At 39.0% G+C, this 10,906-nt stretch overlaps 1 non-coding gene across 1 annotated transcript; it reads left to right on the top strand.

Annotated features, from left to right (window-relative positions):
* The first annotated feature begins 897 nt into the window (after positions 1 to 897).
* On the top strand, positions 898 to 1,004 carry LOC127493310 (U6 spliceosomal RNA). The gene has a single exon (XR_007923369.1). It is a non-coding gene; the product is annotated as a U6 spliceosomal RNA (small nuclear RNA).
* The last annotated feature ends 9,902 nt before the right edge of the window (positions 1,005 to 10,906 follow it).

The following is a 10,906-nucleotide window of genomic DNA, read 5'->3' as shown; positions in this document are numbered from 1 at the left end:
TCTCTGCTGTGGCCCGGGAGTGCAGTGAAGGATAGCTCAAGTGCTTGGGCCCTGCACCCATATGGGAGACCAGGAAAAGCACCTGGCTCCTGGCTTCAGATCAGCGCAGTTTGCAGGCCGCAGCATGGTGGCTGCAGCGGCCATTGAGGGGTAAACCAACGGAACAAGGAAGACCTTCCTCTCTGTCTCTCTCTCTCACTGTCTACTCTGCCTGTCAAAAAAAATAAAAAAAAAAATACAACAACAACCAATAGCATAATTTTCATGAATGATAGATTGTTGAGGCTAGGAAATCAGTCTCATGCTACTATAAAAATTTAAAAAGATATACATTTTGCCTTATGAATGTTCTATCAATTATTGTTTATTTTACTACTCATATAGACTTCAATAGATCAAGAAGTTCTCTCTCTCTCTCTCTCTCTATATATATATATATATATAAACACACACACACTCTTAAAATCACCTTTTGCCAAGTTTCTTTTGGGAAAATGTTTTAGATTGATAGTAGCAGGGAAAGAAAATATAGTGTTTTGGGTTTGCTTCTGTAAAAACAATATCTAAGCAGATTAAGTCATTAAATATAAAGTGGTATTAATTTTATAACATTGAAATTTGGACATCAAATTTATTCCTTCAATACGTAGAAATATATTAAATGCCTACTATATATTCAGTACTTTTCCAGGTCTGGGGGAACTGCACTGAATAAAATAGTTAAAAAATCTTATCACTGGGGAACTCATATTCCTGAGGTGAAGACATAAAAATAAAAATAAGTAACATAGGCTCCGTAGCTATCTTGTGGAGAAAAATGTAAAGCATAAAAAGGGAATAATTAAATTTAGAATAATTTAACCAAAATGTATAGGTAAGATATTAAAGTAATTATAGGTGCTCACTTCGGCAGCACATATACTAAAATTTGAACGATACAGAGAAGATTAGCATGGCCCCTGCGCAAGGATGACATGTAAATTCATGAAGCATTCCATATTTTTGTGCAAAAATTTCCATCACTGTGAAGGGTAATCCATGCAGTTTGGACTCTGCTCCATGACTGTGATTTGTATGTTGTAGAGAAGGACCCAAGCTCGGGTTTTTGGGAGCTGGACTTCCAGTGCTCCAGCAAGCTCACTCAGTAACACATGTTCCCAGCTCTACAATGAGGCTTCACGTTGCACTCCTCAAGAGTTCTAGAAACTGCAACTGGAAAACAAGAAAGGAAGAAGACATCTGCCTAGACACTTGAAGCAGAATGGTCAACACTCATGAAGTGATTCTTCAATCAAGTGAGGTGAAGCCCCTGGGGAGTGAGAAGTTAGGTGGTGGTGAGACTAAACTGCAACCGAGGTCTTGCATGTGGACAATGGACACTGAAAGAGGTCACAGAAGACCCTGCTGTTTCAATCCCAGACCATCTGTGATCACCAATGGCTCCATCCATAGAAGCACTTGCTCTGGGCCATCTCAGGAAAGAAATTAGATTATTGAAAATGTAAGATAACAAAATAGGCACTCTTCTAAATCAGTTTTATATTCAGCTCAATTAAGTACAGGCAAAGCATTTGTGTCACCAAAGGTTTGGTCTAGAAATGCTGTTGCAATCTGCTGTGCTTCTGGTCCAATGTGCACATTCCAGTGTGCTAGTGGACAGCTGGTTAATTCCAGTGTGCTAGTGGACATGCTGGTTAATTCCAGTGTGCTAGTGGACATGCTGGTTAATTCCAGTGTGCTAGTGGACATGCTGGTTAATTCCAGTGTATTAATGGACATACCAATTAACCAATGCACTAATGGACATGCTAGTTAATTCAAGTGTGTTATGGACATGCCAATGCCAGTGTGCTAATGGACTTGCTGGCTATCCCTCCTACAAATGAGATTTAAAATGTTCTTTAAACAGGGACTTGAAGAAGGAGCTTCATGCAGGCTGTTCTGGCTTTGCTCAGGCCTTAGTGAAAACAATGGCTATTCAAGCAAAAAGATCAAAAACTAATGGCCTGGCAGTTGTCGGCCTTCATGAAGATGCTGAAAACTCTGCAGAAATTAAGACTTTGATGAAAGCAGAAGTAATTTTTAGGTTGACTTAAAATTATGCTAATAAGCCAAAAAAATCATTTCTGACCCTCATTGATTCCCATAGTCAGTAAGTTAAACCTGTATATTCCTTTGTATTTGCTTGGATTTTTTTTTTCACAGTATTTGTCTCTGCCAAGTGTCAAGCCACACTTGAAAAAAATGTAAAGGACTAACAGAATCATAAACCACAGCATAAAAATCAGCTGCATAATTAACTTAGTATTTAGGACTGGGATAAATATTAAAATATTCTTCAACTTAAGTTCAATTTAAAAATAATTCTGAAAGAAGAGAAGATTTATAAAATTTTCCTTGTTTAACAGAGATCAAAATATATAACACTCTAAGGTTCCATTAAATAGTATTTTTCAAGACTAAAAAATTAATAAAGTTTCACCAATTTAAAAAAAAAATAAAGTAATTATAGAGTTGTCAGTATTCAGTGTGGCTTCCTCAGACATTCTTAGTGATACAGCTGGGACCCCACATAAATGTCTATGTAAACCTCATAAGCTTCAATTATGATCCTGAAATAGGATCCTTGTTGTTTACCAGATTTGCCTTATTAAATAGCTATGGAAACAGCTCAGGGCACAGCAGCATGATTTCTCTCATCCTGGAAATTATTTTGATCATCAAAAAACTTATGTGAATTTATTCCTGCAAAAAAGCAGAAAATTAGTCAAAACTAGTTGAATGGAGAGGAAGGTATAAAACATATTTTAGATATGTAGAGGACAGAACTGATACTTAAACATTGGATTCCATTAAAAGTCATATTTGTCCATAGGCACTAAGACTAAGCTTGCGTGTCTCTTGCATTTGGAAAGCTACTCCAATATGGCAGAGTAACACTACGGAAAAAGAGGCATTATTTGAGATATAAAATTTTCTGAGACAAGAAATTTATAAGCTGAAATGGTAATAAAAATTAGGTTTAAAACATGACAGAGCCAGGAAGAAGCATGTCAATATGTGCAAAATTGCAAAATCTATCAGAACAAATTATTTTGCAATTAAATCTTTAAAAAGTACATTCAGAAAATATTAAAATGATCAATTAATTTTTAAACTTCTGGTACAAAATAAATTTGTCTTAAACCTTAGCCTTATTCCATTTTTTAAAGATTTATTTTAAAGGCAGAGTTACAGAGAGAGAGTCAGAGAAAGAGGTCTTCCATCCACAGGTTCACTCCCTAAATATCTGCATTAGCTGGAGCTCAGCAGGTCTGAAGCCTGAAGCTAGGAACTTCTTTCAGGTTTCTCACCTAAGTGCCGCATCCCAAGCACTTGGGCCGCTGTCTACTTAATTCCCAGGCAAATTAGCAGGGAACTGGATTAGAAGTGGAGCAGCCAGGACTTAACTCTTGCCCATATGGGATGCTGACACTACAGGTGGTGACTTAATCTGCTATGCCACAACACTGGCCCTGGCCCCCATTTTCCTTACTTTTAGCATCATTGCCTGAGAAAAAAATCTAGGAATCAAACTCTGTAGAATTTTCACCTACTCTGACAATAATTCAAGTAAGCTACAAATAGCAATAATCAGGGCTAGTGCTGTGGCACAGCTGGTTAAGCCACTACCTGCAATGCCAGCATCATATATGCGCACTCATTCCAGTCCCATTTGCTCTACTTCCAATCCAGCTCCCTGACAATGTAACTGGTAAAACAACAGGAGATGGCCCAAGTGCCTGGGCCCCTGCACCAATATGAGAGACGTGGATGAAGCTCCTGGCTTCTGGCTTTGGCCTGGCCTAGCCCTGGCCACTGTAACCATCTGGGAAGCAAATAAGTGAATGGAAGACTTCTCTCTCTCTCTCTATCTCTTTCTCCTCCTTTCCCTGTGTAGCTGTTTCAAAATAAATGAAAAAACTTCAAAAAAGATCAAAGTAGACCAGAGTCCCCATTTCTGAGCTACGAAGTCTGATTCCTCCATGTAACAACATCCTTGAATTAAGTGAAAAAAAAAATCATATTGAATCTAAACATTCAGAGAAGCATACATATTGTTTTTTTACTTTATTTTTCATGTTAATGCAATAATAATACAAAGAGGACAGACTTAATGTAGTTCATAGATAGAATTCTAAGAAACTAACAATGTTCCCTTCCTCCCTCCTATTCTTCTATTCTTTCCCTACCTTCTTCTACCTTTCCCTTCCCTTCCTTTCCCTTCCCTTCCCTTCCCTTCCCTTCCCTTCCCTTCCCTTCCCTTCCCTTCCCTTCCCTTCCCTTCCCTTCCCTTCCCTTCTTTCCCTTTGTTTTCTTTGTTTTTTTCTTCCTTACTCTTCTTTTTTATCCAAAATTTGAGTACTATACAAATATGCCAATAACTGGAGTAGATAAATATAATATGACTATGTGAAAGAATCATAAGAATAAAGAATACTAAAAACTTAAGGTTTTATAGTTAAACAAATCACCCAACATGAAATGTCTAGTAGAACTGAGAGAGAAAATGGGTAGGTGTACACAGATGAGAACAAGGATGGAGGAGTCAGACAGAAACGTGAGTCTAAGAGTGCTTACTGACGATTCTCTGTCTCCACGGACTATCAAAGAAAGACAAGTGTTTGCCAGAGAGACAAAGAAAGGAAGCCATTTCTAGGCAGAGCAAAAACCACTTACATGCGGCTGGCGCTATAGCACAGCAGGTTAAATCCCTGGCCTGCAGTGCTGGCATCCCATATGTGTGACACTTCAAGTCCCAGATGCTCCATCTCTAATCCAGCTCTCTCCTAGGGCCTAGGAAAGCAGAATATGGCCCAAATGCTTGGGCCCCAGCACCCACGTGGGAGATCTGGAAGAAGTTCCTGGCTCCTGCCACTGATCGGGGCTGGTGCTGTGGCAGAGCAGGTTAACACCCTGGCTTGTAGTGCCAGCATCCCATATGGCTGCTAGTTTGACACCTAGCTGCTCCACTTATGATCCAGCTCTCTGCTATGGCCTGGGAAAGCAATAGAAGATGGCCCAAGTCCTTGGACCCCTGCACCCATGTGGGAGACCCAGAGGAAGCTCCTGGCTCCTGGCTTCAGATTGGCACAGCTCCGGCCATTGTGGCCATCTGGGAAGTGAACCAGCAGATGGAAAACCTCCCTCTCTGTCTGGCTCTACCTCTCTCTGTAACTCTTTCAAAAAAATAAAATAAAATAAAAACTACCTACATAAAGTACATTCGTTTGATCATTATCTTTAGAAAAAATAGACAACACTGAAAACAATAAAATGCTGCTTTCTTACAGTTTATATTCTAGTAGAGTGAATAAACAAAAGAAAAATTTAAATACAATTTAATTTCAAGTCATAATAAAAAATAAATGGAGTAAATGTTTGAAATAATTTTGCTTTAGTGCACACATGGCCATCAAGAGAGGTCTCTGTAGAAAAAAAAATTTCATCAGAGAAGGCCAAAGAGTGGTCACATAGATCATCAGTGACCACACAGGTCATTTAGGCAAGGGTTACCAAGGGTTTCCTGTAAGAAACCAGATTGTAAATATTTTAGCTTGTTGTTTAGCAAATAATTGTGGACAATTATTCAGTTCTGCTTTTGTAGTTGGAAAACAGCCATAGGCATTGCATAAACAAATGGGCACAGATGAATTTCAATGGCATTTTATTTACAAAAACAAGAGACAGACAAGATTCGGCCCTTTGAGCTGTAGTTTGCAGGCCAGTGTTTTAAAGCAATGGTTCTAGAACTTGGTTGCACATTATTATTACCTGAGAACTATTAAAAAATGTACACTTACACGTGAGTTACAGTGGTTGTGATTCATTTGATCTGGGTATGACCTGCCCTATGGTCACCGACTGCCCCAGTTTGCCAGGACAGAGTTTTTTGTGACATGGAACTTTCTATGCTCAAAATAGCAAACCAGAACTGTTATTACTTTATGTGACTGTTAGCTCCACAAATGATAGTGCATGCAGCCAAAGTTGACAGTCATGTGAATAAAACCCAAGCAGGCCCTTTTATTTTATGTCTGATAAGTTTTCCTTGTTCAGTTTCAAGTGACATTTTCTGACATACATAAGTCAAGTGTTACTCTGGTTGTCATGTGGAGAATCAGCTCTAGAGAAACAAGTGTGAAAGACAAGAGACTAGTTAGGAGGTGATTTGTGGTATGACTGGAGAGGGATGAAAAGAATTCAGACTAAGGTGGTAGTAGAGCAGTATTACAGACTGAATTTTTATGTTCTCTGCCCTAACTCTCCCTGCAAAATCTGTAAATTGAAACCCTAATCCCTTGTAAGATCATACTGGGAGGCCAGGCCTGTGACAGGCAAGTACATGTGGAAGAGGTCATGAGGGCGGTGCCCTATGATGGGGTTAATTCCCTACCCCCTTCTTTTTCTCTCCCCACCCTTCCCAGTGTCAGAAGATGGCCATCTGCACTCTCTTCTGAGGCCCTTCACCAGCCTGGAATCTGCTGGCGCCTTGCTTGTGGACATCCAAGTCTCTGTAACTGTAAGAGACCATGTCTGCTGTCCAAGTCACACAGTAAACTGTTAGTGCAGCTAGGGCAGACTGAAACTGGAGATAGTAAAAATGGTTCAGTGTGAAACACATGTTGAAGATGGAGCCAAGAAGGCTTGCTTCTTAAATATATGTAAGAAAAATCTTAAGGAGAGGAAAGCAAGAAAGAGAAATCTAAGTCAAAAATTATAGTTTTGGGTTGAAATCAATGATACAATTTCCTGAGTCGAGGACTACTGAGGAGGACCAGGTCTGGGGACAAGGCTGACCATTGTGCAGTGAGCATGATTGAATATCCAGGTAGCCAGGCAAGAAGGCAACTATATCTAAAAGTCAGGGGTTCAGGCCTGAAGATGAACATTTGGGGATCACTGGCTTTTTTTTAAAAAGATTTATTTATTTATTTATTTGAAATTCAGAGTTACACAGAGAGAGGAGAGGCAGAGAGAGAGAGAGAGAGAGAGAGAGAGAGAGAGAGAGGTCTTCCATCCAATGATTCACTCCCTAATTGGCCGCAACAGCCAGAGCTGCGCCGATCCGAAGCCAGGAGTCAGGAGCTTCCTCTGGGTCTCCCACGCGGGTGCAGGAGTCCAAGAACTTGAGCCATCTTCTACTGCTTTCTCAGGCCATAACAGAGAGCTGGATCGTAAGTGGAGCAGCCAGGTGTCAAACTAGCACCCATATGGGATGCTGGCGCTACAAGCCAGGGTGTTAACCCGCTGTGCCACAGCGCCACCCCAGATCAGTGACATTTAACGTGATGGGAAGAAATGTAGAGAATGAATATGAATGCTAAGAATCTGAACTTTTAAGAACCGTTTGAATTTAGAGAAAGAGAAGAAAGGAAAAGTGAGGAGCAGAAGGAAACAGAATCAATCAGGGAAATGGAAAGAGCCTTGGAGCAGGGTCTCTGGAAGGAAGAGGTGAAAGGTAGTAAGAGATGGATGGGGAAGACTTCTTGCTCTTCAGTTGTTTTTATCAACACTTTCATTGTAGAGACTTTCTTGCATGTTAAAGCAAGAGGGTAGCCACAAATTTCCCAAGAGGAAACATTTCTTTTTAATTTAAGTTTTATTGAGATAACTGGGGCCTCACAAGCACTTGCAAGAAATAATACAAAGATGTCCTATGCACCTTTTACTGTTTCTCTCAATCATAACATCTTGCAAAACTAAACCATAATATCACAACCAGGATATTGGCATTGATATAATCCAATGATCTTTCTCAGACTTCCCAAGTTTTACTTTTGTACTCATTAGTGTTTATGTGAGGCAGGGTACCATGGATGTGTTTGTCTACACAATTTTATAATAAATGAGTTTACAGATTCACCACCAGAGTCAAGATACAGAGAGTTTTGTCACAAAGATTCCTCATGTTGTCCATTTATACCTATCCTAATCCCTGGTAACCAGTAAATTCTTCATTTCTCATAAGTTTAAGGCATAAGTTTAAGGCATAAAAACTCTTCATTTCTGGCCGGCGCCGTGGCTCAATAGGCTAATCCTCCACCTTGCGGAGCCGGCACACCCGGTTCTAGTCCCGGTCGGGGCGCCGGATTCTGTCCTGGTTGCCCCTCTTCCAGGCCAGCTCTCTGCTATGGCCAGGGAGTGCAGTAGAGGATGGCCCAGGTGCTTGGGCCCTGCACCCCATGGGAGACCAGGAAAAGCACCTGGATCCTGGCTCCTGCCATCGGATCAGCGCGGTGTGCCGGCTGCAGCGGCGGCCATTGGAGGGTGATCCAAGGGCAAAGGAAGACCTTTCTCTCGCTGTCTCTCTCTCTCACTGTCCACTCTGCCTGTAAAAAAAAAAAAAAAAAAAAAAAAAAAAAAAAACAACTCTTCATTTCTAAAATGTCATTTGAAAGATTTTCTGTAAATCAAGTACCATAAAATGATGCTTGGATAAACAATGGATTGTGTATACAAGGGTAATACTGCAAAATTATAATGAAGCTGAAAATTTCTTATCCCCTAGTGACATCATAGCCCTTGTAATGTTATTGCACAATGTGTGATTCATTATTTGTAGAGATGCTGATTTGAGCACACCAACTGTGTGGCCAGTATAATAAGTACAATTATGAACACTGGGCAGGTAAATTTGGCCCAACAGTTAAAATGCTGGCTATGATACCTGCATCCCACTTCTAAGCACATGGGTTAAACTCCCAGCTTCGGCTCCTGACTCCAGTTTTCTGCCAATGCAGAGCAAGGGAAGCAGCAGCGGTGTCTTAAGTAACTGGGTTTCTGCCACCAGTATAGGAAACTTGGATTGTGTTTCAGGTTCCCAGCTTTGCCCTCACCGCTGTGAGCATTTGGGGAGTGAACCAACATATGAGAGCTCTCTTTTTGTCTGTGTTTCTCTGCCTTTAACAAGAAACAGCACCAACAATTATGAACATTACATTGTATTTGAGAATGATAATAAACTACTGTTACTCATGTATCTATTTTCTATACTAAATTTTTATTATTATTTTAGACTGCACTCTACTTATTTTTTTAAAAAGTTTACTCTAAAATAATTTGCTGTGTTATGCTGGCAACAGCCTCATACATCTCTTTGGATTGCATCTTAACTCAATACCTTGTTGTTTTTCTCCCCAAGGACATAGGAGTAATAGTATATACCATAGAGTTACACATGAAACAACTTAGGAATAGAAGGCTATAACATTCAGGCTGTGTAACTACATTCTATGATACCATTACAAGGACAAAATTACATAATGACATACACCTCAGAAGTTATAGCTATTGTTAAGTGACATATGATGGTAAATAGAACATATGGTATGTAACCTTTCAGGATTGTATATATTTGCACAGCATAATTCCCTGATGATTCACTTTTCTATAATGAGAGCATCATTTGCAATGCCAACAATAATGGCAGAAATGCCTAGTTTCCTTGTATCTTTGCCAGTGTTTAATGCTGCTGCTTTTTAAATATATTTTACTATATTTGATAGCTTTATTGTACTATCTCATTGTGGTTTCAATTTACATTTCCATAATGATTAATGGAGAATAATATATTTAATATGCTTCTCAGGGGCTGGCACTGTGGTACAGTAGGTTAATCTTCCACCTGTAGCACTGGCATCCCATATGGGCGCCAGTTCTAGTCCCAGCTGCTCCTCTTCCAATCCAGCTCTCTGCTGTGACCTGGGAAAGCAGTAGGAGATGGCCCAAGTCCTTGAGCCCCTGCACCCACATGGGACACTGGGAAGAAGCACCTGGCTCCTGGCTTTGGATCAGTTCAACTCTGGCCGTTGCGGCCATTTGGGAGTGAACCAACAGATGGAAGACCTTTCTCTCTGTCTCTCCCTCTCTCTGTAACTCTACCTCTCAAATAAATAAATAAAATGTTTAAAAAAAATGCTTGTCACTGTTAGGTGAAATGTTAATTTATGTTCTTTACTCATTTTTTAATTGGATATTTTAATGGTAGTTTTGAATGTTCTTATTATATTCTAAATACTTGTTCTGGTTATATATGTAATTTGAAAATATTTCTCCCAGCCTTTAGCCTATTTTCATCAACTTCACAAGCTTTCAATTTCTCAAGTTTCCATTTTTGGATTTTGCAATTAGTGTAGACTCTAAGAACTCTTTGTCTAGCTCTTTGGATATAGATTATATTCTCCTATTATACTTTTTCAAAGTTTGTATAGTTTTATGTTTTATATTTAAGTACATGAATTAATGTGTTTTTGTTAACATTGTAGAAAAAAATCAGGTCTGGGTCCAATAATTTTTTTCTTATTTCTTCCCTTCTTTTTGTTTTTCTTTTCTTTGAATATGGGTGCCAATTACTTTACAATCATTTGTTGAAAAAGCTAATCTTCTTCAACTAAATTACTTTTGAATCTCCACAAGAAAATCAACTGTGCGTATGTCTGTGGTTCTATTTCTGCATTCTCTATCTAAATTCATAGTTTTATATGTCTATCCCTCCACCAATACCATAAACTCTTGAACACTATAGCTCTTAATGTAAAGGGCAAGGCTTAATACATAGGAGAACCTTTATTCAACTTTATTCTTTTAATTATGATTGGTTTACTAATTCTAGATTCACTGCACTTCCATAAAATTTTACAATAAACTTGTCTGTGTTTCCAAAAATCTTTATGGGATTTGATAGAGATTGAGTTAAACCTGTAAACCAACTTGAGAAAAATTAACATCTTTAATATATTGAGTCTACTAATTGGTGATTATGATATTGATCTTATCTATCATGTTAATATATTAATGACAATAAATCGCATATCAACTACTACGCACACAAGCATTTAACAAAACTCAACACTCATTTATTATA

The sequence above is a fragment of the Oryctolagus cuniculus genome, chromosome 5 (assembly GCF_964237555.1).
Source record: "Oryctolagus cuniculus chromosome 5, mOryCun1.1, whole genome shotgun sequence".
In the NCBI taxonomy this organism is placed as follows: Eukaryota; Metazoa; Chordata; class Mammalia; order Lagomorpha; family Leporidae; genus Oryctolagus; species Oryctolagus cuniculus.
This window is presented reverse-complemented; position numbering and strand designations above follow the sequence as displayed.